We start from the raw sequence: 10,509 nt of genomic DNA, 5'->3' as shown, positions 1-10,509 counted from the left end.
AGACGAAAATCGATGAAATTTGAAATATAGATACTATGAAGCAATTAGAAAACAATGTCGGATGGGATTTTTAATTACTTGAATAGTTTTGGAATTATCAATGATTGAAAAGTGTTCAAATTTCGTTTATTTTCAATTTCAAATTCTGCGAAAAATACTCAATCAAATGAAAATCGCTTCCGACATTTTCTTTCAATTGTTTCAAAGTATATATATTTCAAATTTCATCTAATTCTGTTCAGTAGATCTCCAGATCTGAAGATGCATGCTGATAAACAAGGTTTACACGCTGCTAGTGGTGCTAGTTTATTCAATTCAAGCAACCGCAACTACCGCAAGTAACTTGATTTTTTAATCAATTGACAGATTATCCATTCTATTTCACGATGAAAAATAATAAATACAAGTAAATTTATTTGATCAGAGATGATCAAGTACTTAAAAGTGAATGTACTTGAATTAAGTAAACTTGCAACGTGTGAATCTTAGTCAAGGATTCTGCCTGCTGCTTATGCAATAAAGTATGCGGAATCGGCCCTTAAGGCGGAGGGTATAGATTTATTTTCATTCAATTCGGATGGGTAATTGCTGAGTAACTGCAATTTTAGTTCATTATTTTAATGCATAAATTCCTAAAAAATGGTAAAGGGGACTTGCAAAACACCTGCCGCTCATTGTACCCTGTTACACCCCCAGTCTGTTAGGTGTAAATTCCAAGTGGGAGTGGATTGGTGGGGCGTTTACCAAACAAATATATTATTTTAATGCCCTAACCCTCATAGTGAATTGGTGGCTTAGTGGTTAGGGCATGTAGGTAGGAATAGGAAATTTAGGGACCCAGGTTCGAATCCCCGTGAGGTAAGTAGGTAGGTGGCGGATTTTTCATAGGAAATATTGGATAGGTAAATGCTGCGGAGTAAGTAAGTACACGATGATGGTGCAAAAAAAAAAACGGATTTTGAACCCTGTAACCCCCTCATTTTAATTCATAAAAATTAAGTTATGAAATATGATGATATTATTTTGCTAAATGAATTTTAATTTCATTTATTCCAATACTTTTTACCACCTATAGTGTCATAAGTATAGTAAAATTTAAAATTTACCTTAAGATGAGTAATTTTTACTTTTTTATGATATAAAAATTACTTACCTTAAAATGAGTAATTTTTACACAACTTGGTTTATGTAATTTTTATTATCACGCTTTACGCTTTAGTAAAAATTATTAAAACAAAATGATTTTTACTATTGGTAACTAGCAAAATTTATTAAAATGATACTTACCTAATTTGTACTACAGTAGACTCCCAATTACAGGAGGCTCTTGATTATCCGACTCCGAATTATCCGACTTTCGGGTTATCTGGTACAAATTTATCTGACTTCCATTTCGCATTATCCGACCCAACAAGGTCGGATAATCCAAAATTTTAAATAAACACCCCAATTTTTGATTTTGAAAGGTGTAAAAATATGCAGTATGCGACGTTTTGTATTCTAACAGTATTATTTTCTTTGAAATCGACTCAATTTACCTAGAAAAATTATAATTTGAGTCTGTATTTAATTTTCAGTCATGTACAAAAGTACATTATTTTTGTTTGTTTGTGGTTTTTTCAATTCATTGTTCATATTTTGAGCCAAAACTTGATTTTCTGGATGACAAATTGCCTTCTCAAGTTTATGCACTTCATTTCTACGCAAAAAATTTCATGTCGGATTATCCGACTTTTTTGGAATCCGACCCACCTAACCCCCCCCCCCCAATTAGGTCGGATAATCGAGAGACTCCTGTATCCGACTCCGAATTATCCAACTTTTGGGTTATCCGGTACAAATTTATCCAACTTACTTTTCGCATTATCCGACCCACCAAGGTCGGATAATCCAAAAACCCCTTAATTTTTGATTTTGAAGTGTAAATAATAATGCAGTGTGCAGAATTTTGTACTACAATGGCGTTATTTTTCTTGAAATCGATCAAACCTATCTCAAAAAATCAGTGTTGAGAACCGTTTGGAACCACAACCGTTTGGAACCAACCGCTTTTTTAGGTCAATTGAAACGAGACCCAGAACCATCAGAACCATTTCAAAATTTGGAAAAGAGAAGTACCAAAAGAACAACCATATAAAATGATTTTGAAACAATTTAGAACCATTTAGAACCGATTGAGTTTTTTAAGGAAAGAACAACCAGAACAAGAACCAGAACAAGTTTCAAATAAGAAGAACCATCAGAACCCTTTTCAGGAATCGGTTCTTTTTGGTCCTCTCATCATTGAAACTTCGTTTTTTTACCAAAGTGAAATAAGAATTCATGTTTTTCATGCAAAATAAGCGAGGTAAGGAGGAATTTTTACAAATTTTCAATTGTTTGCCAATTTTTTGCACCTGGAACCATTTGGAACCATTTTTTAATTGGTGGAACAACCAGCTCCACCAGCAAAATATCAAAGGAGGAGTAAAAGGAACCACCAGAACCGTTTGAGTTTGAGAAGAACTGAGAACCATTTTGGAAGAACAATGTGAAAGGTATCTTTTGGAACCAAAACAAAACCGTTTCAAAGCCACAACTGGGAACCTTTTGAGAACCGAAACCAGAACCACTTATTTTCAAAGGTTCTGAAAACCACAACCATCACAACCAATTCAAATCCAAACAGTTCTCAACACTGCAAAAAATTATAATTTGAGTCAGTATTTCATTGTCTTTTATGTACAAAAGAATATTATTTATTCATTTTTATTTACCTATTCGTTATTTTTTAGATTCTTTGTTCCTGTTTTGAGCAAAAACTTGATTTTCTGAATGAAAAATTGTCTTTTTAAGCTTATGCACTTCATTTCTACACTAAAAACATCCATGTTGGATTATCTAACTTTTTTGGTATCCGACCTACCTTACCCCCCCCACCCCCCCCCCCCGAATAGGTCGGATAATCGGGAGTCTACTGTATAAGATACAGTAAGAATTATTATTGTAACTGAACAGTTGGAAATATTGAGTTTTAAAACAAATTTTATCATACTTATATTATGTATTTTTGAATGGGATCCACTTATTGTGCTAAATATGTAGTTAACATTTTTTGTAAAAATTACTCATATTTTTTTCGTGTAGTTTAGAGGCAATGCGAATCCTGAACATATATTATTAGATTTAACAATTTAAAATCAAAGGAAAATTCTGAAAATTGGTTTGAAATTTTATAAATTTGAAGACAATGGAAATTCTAAAAAAATAATATGAAAATTTGTCATTTAAATTAAGAGACACTGAGAATTCCAGAAATTGATTAAAAGTTCTGTAAGTTGTAGATAATGTGAACTTGAAAATGATATGAGTTATTGTATGTAAATTGTAATATTTATTAAGATAATGAGAATTCTGAAAAATTAGAGCCAATGTGAATTCCAAAAATTAACTTAACTTAAGTATACGTTTTGCAATTTATGGACAATATGAACTTGAAAATTGAATTTGAAATTTTTTAATTTGAAGACAATAAGAATTCTGAAAAATTATTCAAAATTTGGTCATTTAGAGGCAATGTGAATTCTAAAAATTGATTGGAAGTTTCCTAACTCAGCAGCAATGCAAAATTCTGAAAATTTATTGAAAACTTCATGAAAATGTAGCAATGGGGAATTTGGGAAATTAATTTAAAATAATGCACGTAATAGGTACCTAATGAAAATAAACATTTTGACAATCCTAAATCGTTTTTTGGTTATACTGTCTAAGGGGAGGGGGAGTGTTGGGGGATAGAAATTCGGCTCAACATTTTTTTTTGGAGATACCCAACAATAACCCATCATAGTAATTTTCCAAATCTGGGAACATGGTTATTTTGCCTACCTTACCTGAGAATACCCTTTAGAAACGACATAAAAATTTCATCTGTGAATTTTGAAATGTTTTTCTTGGTTTTTCTCTCCTTATCCACTCTTCCACTCTACTATACATACAGTATATGAATAGATTTCCCCCACACATTTTACGCAGCCCATGATATCTCACTGACTTTTTGCGGACCGACATTGGGTTTGCACTAGCAATAAGGGCGCGCTCGATTTTTTCCATGTGTTCTCAAAGCAGCTCATTGCTCGGCCATGTAAAGAAGATATACTTATACTCCATCAGGTTGGAGAAAGACTTATATTTAGGCTTTTAATTCAATTTTAAATTTTTAAGGAGGGCTCCCCACTGAAGTGTATGTTTTTTAGATATTCCCCAGACTTTTTCCACCATCAAAAAAATGTTTTCATTCACTTCCAGAGAGGTGAGGAACTCGAGTAGCTCGTGCATGTAATGCCAAGTTCATAAAACCGGATAATGCGGGTATTTAGTGGTATTTTGCCTCATGTACACGCTGCGTTGGCTTCTTTTTGAATGTCTGTAGCGTGTAAAAACAGATCAGACTTTTTGCAGCCCGGTACTGGGCTGCAAAAAGTCCGAGGTTTATTATGGACTGCGTAATACCACTTTTCATGTGTATGTACATATTATAGGCCTAGGTATACACCGAAAAGTGAAAAAAAACCGCATTAACTGGTTTACAAAGTTGCACTCAATATTTTATTTTAATTAGAGTAGATACCCACCTAGTGTGTACACAATAGTAGGTTAGGTAGGTACATGATTTTATGAAATATTACTTACAACTAATAAATAGTAGAATCATGTACTTGTATAAGATATACGTACTCTGAAATTTTCAATACGCTAGATACCTATACTCTGCCTATGAAATGTTCACGTCGTAGGTAAGTAGTGAGAACCTGTAATCAATTCATTTACTTGCCCCAATATATTTAATAACCGGGGTAAAGTCACTACCATCTTCATCTGCTGTTGAAATATACTGTAAAGAAATCAGCACTACTATTGCACGGATGAAGAAAAAATTTTGCAGTTTCATTTTCGCTGTACGCTTGTGATGAATAACGTGGAAGGAAACGAAAGAAAACTAAACTGTAATAGGTAAAACGAATTCTCTAAACGTTGTGTTGTTTCAGTTAAGTGAACTGAATTAATGTCGCAAAAAGTAACGAAGCACTGATTACGACAGTGCATTTTTAATCCAAGTTGGTGTTAATAAATTTGTAATTTTTTTTTTCACCTACCTACTGATAAAGAGGAAAATGTCAAAAATTTGAGCTATTCGAATGATACGAGTAACTTGATGAAATATGACTAGCTGGCATGAGCTGAAAATACTTATTATGCAACAGCTCCTACGTTGTAGGATGATATTTTTCACCTTGAAATAAAAGGCGAATTTTACGAGAGTCGTATTTATGGGGCGAAAAATCACTTCTGCGAACTTGCCAAAAATCCCTGCTTTTGTCAACATTATCAAAAAAGTCTCGTTTTTGTTACGAGCTATTTGAATGAAAACTTGGTGACATAGTGCTAAAAAACTCATTTACATAGAAAAACGACAATTTGCTGGCATGAGCTGAAAATACGTATTATGCAACAGCTTCTACGTTGTAGGATATGTTTCACCTTGAAAATAAAAGGTGAATAAACGAACAATATTTTTTAGGGTCACTTTTTTTCAAAAATTGCACAGGAAGTGCAAAGCGTATTTCCAGGTAAGATAGGCGAAATGGCGTTGTTCCCAGATTTGGAAAATTATGATGGATTATTGTTGGGTACCTCCAAAAAAAAAAAAAAATTTTGAGCGACCAAGCCACCCTCTTGGACAGTATAGCCTCATCTCGAGAATAAAAAAAAAAATAAGAAACCCAGGGAGACCTAGCTAATCAAAGCACACCCTTATCTGGCGACTTACCGCCTCACCAAGGATTATTCAGACTGAAAATAAAAATGAGAAAAGGATAGATAATCGGACCTACCCATCAACTGAATACAATCCACTAGGTATGCATTATACCCACAAGCAGGGTATTAATAATGACTCATATGAATCTAGTTCATAGGTAAGGTATCATAGGGCAAAACGCTCTGATGTCACACAGTGTATATGTTACCATTAATGTGTCTACTCCAGTTAATGTATGAAATAACTAGACTTAATTCATACATTAATGAAAAAGTACTTAGTTCAAGTAAATTGTTCACAGTTCATCTAAGAGGTAATGCATGAAAAATCTAGTTATTCTATGAAATGGCGAAGTGTGGTCAGTTAAATCATGAAATGAACTGTTAAAAATTGAGTTTCGCGGGGCTCGATAGCAAACTTCACGTAGAATTTTTCGTTGTGGGTAATAACTGCGCCAGATCTTTAAATGAGAGTAAAAAAATGAAATTTTTGAAATTTTCCAAGTTTTATTTGTTCAGCATTGAAAGTGGTGAAACTTTTTTTATAAATTGAGATAGAGAGGCATGCGGGTTTGCGGAATCAAAAAGGTCACACTTTTTCAATTCAAGACAACTGATAAAAAGGACATGTCAATGAGGAAAAGATTTTGAGGTTTTTTTACGAAAACAAAAAAAATGTCAATTTTTGAACACGTTTTTTCCAATTATTTCGCATGGTACAACTCTTCCTGTTCATCTCGCACAGTTAGCCACAACAAAAAATTCTGCGTTAAATTTGCAGTCAAGCCCCGCAAATTTCAACACTCTACCTATCACGGTCGTTCAATGGTGTAATTTCTAAAGTAAAGGACAAAATGAAAAAAGACATTTTTTTTTGAGTAGCCATAAATCTGCCCCTGGGGCTTGGAGGTTATTCTGTGGCGGGACACCCTGTTCTAGCTTTGAATTGACCTTCATTTCTTACTTTATCGCAGTTCATTCATTGAATTCACACTTTCTCAGGTACCTAATGTATGAATTATCTAGTTATTTCATACATTACCTGGAGTAAATACATTAACGGTAACATATACATAATTGAGTCATAAGTGGTTGCACATCTTGATTCCCCTTACATACTGTAGTGTTCAAGCTCAAGCTTGTGATTGTTCTGTCCACTTCGCACTTTGATACACCAAAACTTTCAAACCATCTCGAGGACACCATTATTTTGTGGCTCAAAATTGTAGAGAATTTTGTTCCAATCATGCTCCGTTTTGTCAAGTCTGTGCAGTGTTAAAAATCTGAATGCCCAAAACCTTTGCCGCAAAAAACAGTGCATTTTTGAAACTCGTTTTTATCGATCAAAACTTGTTGAAAAATTCTGTTTAAAAGCTTAAATTTGATGGATACATGTTGAAGTGTCAGTACCTCTTTTGATTTTGCTTTTATAATTATTTTTTTGGTAGTATTGAATTGTTAAACATGTCGATCATTTTTCATGCCATGGGGTAATTCCAATAGCCCTAGCGAAATTGCCCTGCAATGTTTTTTTCTCTGTTTTGATGTAGTATTTTTTTGGGAGGTCAAAATTATCAAAGAAAATCCTCAAAACGGGGCATTTTTCTCTAGTTAGTTTAGTTTTCAAAAATTATCCCTCAAAAATGCATACTTATTTGTAAAATTTTTGTAACTTTTGTTCAAATGATTCAATTTACATGAAATAAAAACCTAAGTATACAATAAATGATATATTTCAACATAACTGGCTCGGAATCACCCCAGGAGAATTAATTTCCTCATAAAACTCGCTATCGGAATTACCCCAAAAATGGGGTAATTCCGATAACTCGACCTTCCAAAATGTTTTTTCAATTATATGTATGAAGCCTCCGAACAAATCACTCTTCAATATAGTCAAAGTGTAGCTGAAGGACATAGGAATAAAGTTGTTTTATCATTTTTGCCCCAAAATGTACAGGAAACACAAAAAATGAAAAATTTCTAAAATTTTGAATTTTACTATTGGAATTACCCCACTTTACCTTATGTAATTTTGAAAAAGGAAAATAGCGCTGATTTACGACAGTGTATTTTTAGTTCAAGTCGGTGATAATGAATTTGTGATTTGTTTTTTTCATTTTCATGTAATAAAAAGTAAAATAAAAAATAATATAATTCAAATTTTACTTGAATATTCATTTGCACGTGTGCAGTTTTCTTTAATACCTACTGATAAGGAGGAAAATTCGTCAAAAAACCAAGCCATTCAAATGATAACTTGGTGAAATATAAGAAAGTCATTTAGAAAAAGGACATTTTGTTGGCATGTGATGAAAATATTATGCAACATCTCCTATGTTTCCTAAAATAAAATGAAATGATTATTTTGTGCTTTGAACTTTTGTTTAGATATCTACTCGTGCATACATGCTGATAAGAGTGGTACTTAAGAGCGTTTTTTTTTCGCGACATTTTTATATATTTCTGCTCGCGTTTTCTGCAATCAGTAGTCTTTGTGTGCGTTCTTTACGATTGTCGATCAACTTGAGAATCTTCTTATCACGTAACCTACCTCACCAACAAGTAAAACTGTGTGTTTTTTTGCTTTTGTTTTTTTTTAAGTATAAGTATGTTAGCTTTTAATTCAGACAGGGTATTCCGCAAATCATCTGCTAAAATTCAACTGTAGATACCTAGTACTTGAGGAGACAAACAAAAAATGTCATTATGACAAATTCACACCTTCAAAATTAAATAAGCAAATTTGATTCAAAATTTCCAAATTTGTCAACGTATTATAGATTTTGAAAATTTTATAATAAAGTCCTTCTTGTTTAAATCTCAAAAACTTTTCATTTGAGACATGGGTCATTTTTCCCAAAGCAGGTTGAGTAGCGACAAGAGCAAAAAAAACCGATTTTTTTTGAAAGTGGTCCCTAATCTTCCACTTTCTGTGGATAACTTTCAACTCAAAATGAGAGTCTCTGCTGAATTTGGTCAAAATCTAACGACTTTTTTTTTAGCCACCCCTCCCCCTACTATTCATATTGAGACACTAGTGGTTGTATTTGTATTTTTTTTTTTAATTTTGAATGAAGAAGCTCAAAAATTCTAAAAATGTGGTTTTTATCGCATACTTATCCCTCCTCTTTTCCATTTTGGACTCAAGTTGAAAATGCAATTTAGAAAAACAAGTCCTGAAATTTTCCATGTTGATTCTCATAGAAGCAAATACTCAACTAGAGCTCCTGATTAAAAGAAAATAACGGGTACTTAAGATGTAAGTTTTTAAAATGGATATTTTCTCTGTTTACAGAACTGGACAAACCATTCGATTACTCAATTTTTGTGAAAAGGAGCCACTTGATATCGTGATAACTATTCTTTGGATACCAACTATACAAAAACTAAAAATCCTTTTAAAATGCGTTTTTCATTTTCATTATTCGCTCTAATGCTGGTAGTATTACTGAACGATAAATTATTTGTAAATGCTGACCAGGGCGACTGCCTGGATTGTAAAACTATAGCTGGTAAATATACCAAACTAAAATCAATAGCCTTTGTTAAAGAAGCTAAGAACAGTCCGGGCCCATATTATTTCGCGGTCACCGTCAAAAATGAGAAAATTTATCTGCCACCAGAAGCGGTTGACTTGTGTTTACAAGCTGTGCTTCTAAATTTAAACATTTATGTTAATACAATGACCCAAGATTTTAATGTTGCTGGACCATCTTATAATCCACCATTTTGAGAAAACTTCCGCTCAAGTTCGCGTGTAAAACAGATAAGTTTATAAATACCTAAGTTATAATACATTCTTACAGTACATATATTATTCTTGACGTTTATAAATACCTAAGTTAATACATTCTTACAGCATATTAGGTATTCTTGACTTCTTTAATTTCTCGTGTTTTCTGATATTCATCATCATTTTTATTCAACCATCAAGATGAGAAAACGTTTTCGTCTACATTTAGTTAAATAGCTTGTTAGGTACGTTGTTTTTCTCGTATAATAAAATTTGTGGAAAATTGGTTAATAAAAAAATAAAATGGCTGTATTATAAAATGTCATTTTGTACACTTAATTGGAATATTATTTTAATATTTCATCTGTTTCCAACCCCACTGAAAGTAACAATCTATACTTACCTACTTAGTGAATTATACTCAGTCAGTTTTCATGAAAATAATTCTGAAAAAGTACAAAAAATATAACCAAAACAAGCAGAGGTGTTGTAAAGCACTTGGAAAATTTTTTAGTGTTGTACCCTGGTAAAAAATTTTAAATTATAATAGACAAGTAAGTAAAGAGCATAGCTGGGTAAAATAAGCGATTCGGCCTTGTCCTCGGATTCTAAAGCCGACCAGCGGAAACTGTTCCTTATGGTCCAAGACCTCTGTGAAAAAATTTTCAGATCACCAAATCACGTCTAACCTCTTCAAAGGTTAGGTTAATGAATTAAGTGAAAAATCCGCATGAGGTGAATTTGCACAAAAATTCATTTAAAATTCAATTTCTCAGGAACCTTTGAACCGGTTTTGATTAAATTAAAAATTTCACCCCTTGGCTACCAGCCGGACATTTCGCCATATCATCATTGAGTTCCAAAAGCTCAAAGCTTCCAAGTTTATCAAGCGACAAAATTTTTTTTCAACATTTTTTACTTTAAAATCATTACCCTGATCAAGGACTGAACCAATTTTTGTGAATCAGGAGAGAGGC

General features: G+C 32.8%; 1 long non-coding RNA gene across 1 annotated transcript; it reads left to right on the top strand.

The window, feature by feature from the left end:
* Window positions 1–8,074: 8,074 nt before the first annotated feature.
* On the top strand, window positions 8,075–9,665 carry LOC135841091 (uncharacterized). The gene is made up of 2 exons (XR_010557841.1): window positions 8,075–8,369; window positions 9,095–9,665. It is a non-coding gene; the product is annotated as an uncharacterized LOC135841091 (long non-coding RNA).
* The last annotated feature ends 844 nt before the right edge of the window (window positions 9,666–10,509 follow it).

This window comes from Planococcus citri, chromosome 3 (assembly GCF_950023065.1).
Source record: "Planococcus citri chromosome 3, ihPlaCitr1.1, whole genome shotgun sequence".
NCBI classification, from domain to species: domain Eukaryota; kingdom Metazoa; phylum Arthropoda; class Insecta; order Hemiptera; family Pseudococcidae; genus Planococcus; species Planococcus citri.
Note: the sequence above shows the minus strand (reverse complement) of the source record. Positions and strands in the feature narration are given on the sequence as shown.